This window comes from Varroa destructor, unplaced genomic scaffold (assembly GCF_002443255.2).
Source record: "Varroa destructor unplaced genomic scaffold, Vdes_3.0 BEIS01000004.1, whole genome shotgun sequence".
Taxonomy (NCBI): Eukaryota; Metazoa; Arthropoda; class Arachnida; order Mesostigmata; family Varroidae; genus Varroa; species Varroa destructor.
The window spans coordinates 50,911,905-50,919,507 of record NW_019211457.1 but is presented as its reverse complement, the minus strand read 5'-3'; positions in this window follow the sequence as shown (position 1 = coordinate 50,919,507).

Below are 7,603 nucleotides of genomic sequence, written 5' to 3'. Positions count from 1 at the left end.
AATTCTTTGCCTTACATTTCTTGCTGCCTCAGTTTGTTGCCTCTTGCACGCAATCCTTTGAAAAAAATAGCGTATCATACAACATAGTAGAACTAAAAGCCAATGGAATTATTATGGAAACCACATAAATAATTAAATTGGAAACTGCTTTCGCTAACGCTTAATCAAATTTATCTAAAGCGTCGAATCGTTTGTTGAAACTGAAAGCTATAAACCTGCGATGGTTAAGCTCTAGCAGAGTAGGTTTTAATTAAGCTAAATGTTGACTCATTGATCACACAACTTAATACATAGTATTGTGAGAAGCATAAATTTAAAAAATGTAGCGTGCCGCATTATTTTTCGAACGGCACGCAGAGAATACGGCGAGTGCAAATGACAATGAGAAGATTGCCGATCCACGAATCTTTGAGGGGTGAATTGTTGGAAAGCTCTAATGGAACCTATGAAGCTCTCTTATGGCTCAAGAACCGTGCAATATGATAATGAGGTTGAAGTTAGATCTTATCATTTATTATAGATATGCGGTTATAATAGAACTATACAGCTTTAGAATTTTTCCAGAATGATTGAGTAAATAAAGATATCCTCAAGTACGGTCAAGCAAGCAGACTTGTAGATGGATGGCACAAATATATAATTTTGCATATATTTCGTACACTAAGAATTGTTTTATCATCTGAGTAATCAAAAATCTGCTGCTATCGGGCCTGAACGCCTCGCAGAGATAATGGCGCAACGACGCAACAGCTGGATCTTCTACAAATCATAAAAGCATAAATAGAGCCGACGCTGTTATTCATTATTTTTCGACTAAATAGGTAGATCACTTTCGACGTCAACGCGTCGTCAACTGGGAAAGGACAAGTGTTTACTGCGTCGTAAAACTTAGTCGATTTAAAAGTTTTCGTATATCATCCGCTACACTTCAATTGTTAAGCCACCGAAAATAAATCGCTAGAACAAAAAAAATCAATATCCAGGACCTGAGCGATTAATCAGCTTCGTTAATCCGAGTAGCAGGAATGACAGAGTTTCTCATGAACGTTTGCAGTAGATAATACGCGAATGATTACAACCATTATGCAATTAGACTGTTCACGCGGAGCGTTTTAAAGTGGAGACAGACAATAATCCAAATATCGTACCTCGCCCGAATTGCCAATCGGTTTCCATAGATCTGATTTGGTCTTATGAAAATTGCACCGACATGCTATAATAACCCTTTTTTTTTATAAGAGGCAGTATGGATCTACCGGGTTGCACTCATTAAGTGAATCCAACCTCTTGGGGACTAGTAGGACGACAGCTAACCAGGTAGCCTCTGGAAACGCTGCAGTATTGGAAAGCAAACTACCAGCTAATTTGGAAGCAGGTCTTCACAAGCCTTCATAAGATATAGGTCTTCAGCAAGAGTACGACGCCGCCCTAAAAGAAATACCATAAGTGTTCACAACAGATCGAGTTTTTGTTGTTCTAAAAGAGAAGGTATCTACGCGTAAGAATTTCATCAAAACAACAGATTTAACGTGGCTCAAAAAGATCAATGATTCGGTCACTAAGAAGGTCAAAATCCAAATAATCAAAGCGATTAGGGTCAGTATCTTTAAAAAAAAATCAAACTAATCGACAATGTGAAGTCTTTCTTCTAAAGGCGGTCGAGTCACGATCTTCAGCAGCCTCTGTACTTTAAAAGTCGAAGTCAAAATTATCAGGGAAAGCAATTCTCGACCGAAATTTGCTCGACCATATATCTATATGCGAAACTCAGGGAAATGCAATAAAATCAAAATATTCGGGTCATGAAAGTGATCTCATAAGAGGGTAATGCGCGAATAAGGAAAAATGAATATAACTCACAATCTATGGCAAAGCCCAGACGGATACGAAGAAGGATGATGCTCTATTTTTTGTGGGATTAAACAGTTGTGCATTATAAATTTCTGCCGTCTGGCAAGCTGCGTGATTTGGGTTTCTACCGTAAACAATAACAGGATTACAAGAAGCCATTGAAAAAATAATCACTTGTATCGCTCTCTGCAAAACCCTCGTAATGGTGTTAATCTTGCTTCAATGGGTATTATTTGTCACAGTTTTTCGCACGTAAGTTCTAAAATTATGGATATATAGCATTACGAGAAAATTATAAAAGATCATAGATCCAAAAAACGCAGATTTTGTTTAGTTAGATTATATATATATATATATATAAATAGTCTCACTAAATAAACAATATTTTTGATTTTTCTTGAAAGCGATCAATCCTTTTTCGACAACCTAATGTTTCAATATATTCAAAATCCACGCAGATTGCATCATGGACTGTTGCGAAATCTATCCTTATGCCAATTCCTATACAATAAGAGTCGGATACATTATACTTTAATATAAAACAGTTAGTACAAGCAACATTTTTTTAACAAATAAATAATTAAACGGCTGTAATAATGTAGAAAGAAATTAAAACCGTTAAATCATATCATATATAAAACGTGTTCCAAACGAGAATTACACAGAAATATATATGTATTGTCGAAGCGATCGAGTAAACCTAGGTTTTCTACTTTTAATTCATGTTCGAAACGTGATAATTTTTAGCGGAAAGATTCTATCAAGATTGGGCAGTAGCCTTTTTGTTGTATGGCTACATCTTCAGCAGTAAAAAAATGGTCGTGCTTGTTTGATTTCTATTAATAAAGCTTCTACAAAAGTGGTTTTGACATACATTCAAATTGAACATGATTACCGAGTATTCTTAGACGGACGATGTATATCCAAGGCACCCCAAGCGATTTTATTTCGGACAAACATATATAGCCATAAATAAAAATGAGCTACTGTTCGCACCTGTTTTCAACAGATATAACTTGCATTGTCTATATACTTAGTACGCTTTGGGGACGTGGATTTTGTTTTTTGCACAAATACTTTATGCACAATTGATGCTGATAGTATTTCACTGAATTAGGTAAACAGTGCTTTTTGGAGTCATTCATAATTTTTGATGCTAAATTTTTATTCCGTTCAAGCACGATCAACTTATAATATAATAATTACATTGGCTTCTCGGAGTCGTTCAAGCTTCTATCTACAGATGGAAGTCGTCCACTCCGGTCCTGAGGCTCTTTTACTATCAAATGGACAGTTTAATTCCATTTGTCAAACATTAAAAAGGGTGGGATTCCGCTGCTGCAGGACCTGCAAAATAGGATGGGTGTAATAAGAACCTCCCAATGGAGTTGTTGTGTGGAGGCTTTGACGATTTTTGTCGTATGTGGTTTGACAATGTCATGAAAAAGGATGATTCTATTTATCTATAAGCTCTTTTTCTTTTTATAGTTACATTCAACCAATGCCATTGCAATATATGCAAATCTCTGGCGACCTTCCTCTTCTTCTCATACGTTTCCCCGTGTTTGAGATCCTTTCAGCTCTGTTGAGGATAATCATCTTGTTGAGGTGGAGAGGATGTAACCGTGGGGTTAGGCGTACTTCCTGTAACAGGCATGCCGAAAAACAATGACACAACTGTAAAACAAAAAATTTCTTGGAGAAACTTCGTCTAACACACGAACATTAGCATTCCATCAGTGCCAACAATGTGCAGAGAATGATGTTTTTATTCCTTTTGAATAACAACTACCATATTTATTTGTTTCCTAAAATTATCCACAGCAACAGGGGACGTTCCTCGCATAGACTGCTCTAAGCTCCGAAGACCACTCGCATATGTTCGCCTGCAGAAGCTTGTATGGGCAAAGATCTAAAGCCAAACGTGTATGATGAAGATTGAAACTCACTTGTTACAAGTGCCTACCAGCGTTATTATTATTACTATGATTATTAGTGTGACTTTTATACTGATATACCGCCTATAGAGCATCTCATCTAGTGAAGCGACGTGCAATCTCGTAGTGTGTACGACAATTAAGTTATTTCAGATCGAGAACTTTCTTTTCACAAATACGAATGCGCACCTATTCATTATAGACATATGACCAATAGTGGTTGACCTTTAATAATTTTGATTTAGACACGTAACCTCGTAGTGATTATAGGGTACTCTAAATATGAAGTCGGTGGATCCGATTTGACCTCCTGTATAGTTAGATAGTTATATGAGTATTGATCGTTCGAGTTGTACTCTCTGCTCAAAGCAATATTTCTAGTAAATCTTCAGTTCCTTTAAGATATGAAACATTTTTATTATCATTTAGAAAGATACAAACATCTGTATTATCGATATACAATATATAAGCTGATTTATATATTTTGATGAACATTTTGTTTAGGTAAAGGCGTATTATGCGCTGCGATCCTGTTGAACCGGAAGACGTTGAATAAATTTGAAGCAGACGAGCACTATCTTGTTAGGCAAATGTTAGAGCTGTTTAATTATATTTATCGACAAAAATAGGATACTTCGTTAAGTCGCATTTCTGTTTCAGTGATATAAGTCAAACTGCATTGAGGTAGCTCTTGCCAATCGTCAATTCCTTATCGATGACTGATTTCAACTACAAAGGTTTTTTCATGAACATATGTTTACACACAGCTCCCGCTAGACCGATCTGTGTGGAACACGGTTAGCGACACTTATTATTGCTGATATCCATTGTTTGTCTGGTGGAAACCAGATTTATCACCATCTATGGTCTATTATGTCAAAATTAAGCGTTTTCCTTTTTATATGACGTCTTCCCTACATTGCAAGAGAACGATAGCTATTCACTTTAAATAAAATACATTATTTGCTTAGAAATTGTTTCTTTTTTGTGATAGATTCACACCTATTAGAAGAGTAATGTTTAAATGTGAGTGAAGTAGTGGGATAGGCGATGCGAATAAATTGTCGGCATACAGATCCGGAGAAAACATTTTATCAGAACGGCATTGACGAAGCCAGGCTTCGATATAGAAGATCGATTAAAAAATAATCAAGTATATTACCCATACGAAATTCTGCCACGATAAATGTAATAAATTACTGCCCACAAGAATTCGCTTAAGAGTGTTTACAGTCAACCCACACAGACAATCCAAGTTTTTGTTAATTGTTTCTGTTCTAATAGGAGTATGATAAACGCAAATTTATGTTAAAATATTGCTCACGGTGCGTAAAGCTGACATCCAGACGAATACTTAATTAAACAATGGTTTGGGCTTCGGAGCTTAGAACAGTCTATGCGAGGAGCGTCCCCTGTTGCTGTGGATAATTTTAGGAAACAAATAAATATGGTAGTTGTTATTAAAAAGGAACAAAAACATCATTCCCTGCGCATGGAATGCCAATGTTCGTGTGTTAGAAGCTTCTCCAAGAAATTTTTCAGGTTTTTGTAAACGTCCTACTGGAGTATCTGATGCCATATCAGACACTACTTAAATAAAAACTGACAGGTACTACTTCTTGCAAATATTAAGCAACTTCTAAAGTGAGATGGGTTAAGTACTTTAGTTTTTTGAGTACCTAAAGCACACTTCGCTGTTGTTGCCTTGAATGTAAACCCGCCAGACCTAACTGCAACTTGTTTCACATAACCTTATATAGCATTTGAATCATGTCAGTCCTAGGGTTGTTAATGAGGGATTTCTTAGAAAGACTATATAAATTCGCGATGCCATTAACGACCAGGATTTTAAGTAGCTGTATTAACTGGAGTATTTTCTTTTTTTGTATTAAGCCAAAATCTTAGGATATGAATCGGAGTCGCGGTAATTTCGGCCGGCCATTCGTTTGGTCCATCATTTGAAGCCTCGGACGACTACCCAAAGGCATTCTGAAAAAAGGGTCGCCGGCAAATAGCTCGTGAATTAACTAAGATGATGAACCACTGTCTCATGACCATCGACAGTCTAAGTGCTTCTTAAACTAAATAAAATGCAAAGAAATATACAGTTGTGTCATTGTCTTTCGGCATGTCAGTTACGGGAAGTACGCCTAAGCCCACAGTTACATTCTCTCCACGTCAACAAGATGATTGTCCTCAATAGAGTTGAAAGGATCTCAGGCACTGGAAAATGTATGAGAAGAACAGGAAGGTCGCCAGATATTTGCATATGTTGCAATGTCATCGGTTGAATGTAGCTATAGAAAGAAAAAGAGCTTATAGATAAATAGAATCATCCTTTTTCATGACATTGTCAAACCACATATGACAAAAATCGTCAAAGCCTCCACACAACAACTCCATTGGGAGGTTCTTGTTACACTCATCATATTTTGCAGTTCCCGCGGCAGCGGAATCCCACCCTTTTTAATGTTTGACAAATTAAATTAAACCGTCCATTTGATAGTAAAAGAGCCTCAGGAGTGGACGACTTCCATCTGTATATAGAAGCTTGAACGACTCCGAGAAGCCAATGTAATTATAAGTTGGTCGTGCTTGAACGGAATAAAAATTTAGCACCAAAAATTATGAGTGACTCCAAAAAGCACTGTTTACCTAATTCAGTGAAATACTATCAGCATTAATTGTGCATAAAGTATTTGTGCAAAAAACAAAATCCACGTCCCCAAAGCGTACTAAGTATATAGACAATGCAAGTTATATCTGTTGAAAACAGGTGCGAACAGTAGCTCATTTTTATTTATGGCTATATATGTTTGTCCGAAATGAAATCGCTTGGAGTGCCTTGGATATACATCGTCCGTCTAAGAATACTCGGTAATCATGTTCAATTTAAATGTATGTCAAAACCACTTTTGTAGAAGCTTTATTAATAGAAATCAAACAAGCACGACCATTTTTTTACTGCTGAAGATGTAGCCATACAACAAAAAGGCTACCGCCCAATCTTGATAGAATCTTTCCGCTAAAAATCATCACGTTTCGAACATGAATTAAAAGTAGAAAACCTAGGTTTACTCGATCGCTTCGACAATACATACATATTTCTGTGTAATGCTCGTTTGGAACACGTTTTATATATGATATGATTTAACGGTTTTAATTTCTTTCTACATTATTACAGCCGTTTAATTATTTATTTGTTAAAAAAATGTTGCTTGTACTAACTGTTTTATATTAAAGTATAATGTATCCGACTCTTATTGTATAGGAATTGGCATAAGGATAGATTTCGCAACAGTCCATGATGCAATCTGCGTGGATTTTGAATATATTGAAACATTAGGTTGTCGAAAAAGGATTGATCGCTTTCAAGAAAAATCAAAAATATTGTTTATTTAGTGAGACTATTTATATATATATATATATATAATCTAACTAAACAAAATCTGCGTTTTTTGGATCTATGATCTTTTATAATTTTCTCGTAATGCTATATATCCATAATTTTAGAACTTACGTGCGAAAAACTGTGACAAATAATACCCATTGAAGCAAGATTAACACCATTACGAGGGTTTTGCAGAGAGCGATACAAGTGATTATTTTTTCAATGGCTTCTTGTAATCCTGTTATTGTTTACGGTAGAAACCCAAATCACGCAGCTTGCCAGACGGCAGAAATTTATAATGCACAACTGTTTAATCCCACAAAAAATAGAGCATCATCCTTCTTCGTATCCGTCTGGGCTTTGCCATAGATTGTGAGTTATATTCATTTTTCCTTATTCGCGCATTACCCTCTTATGAGATCAC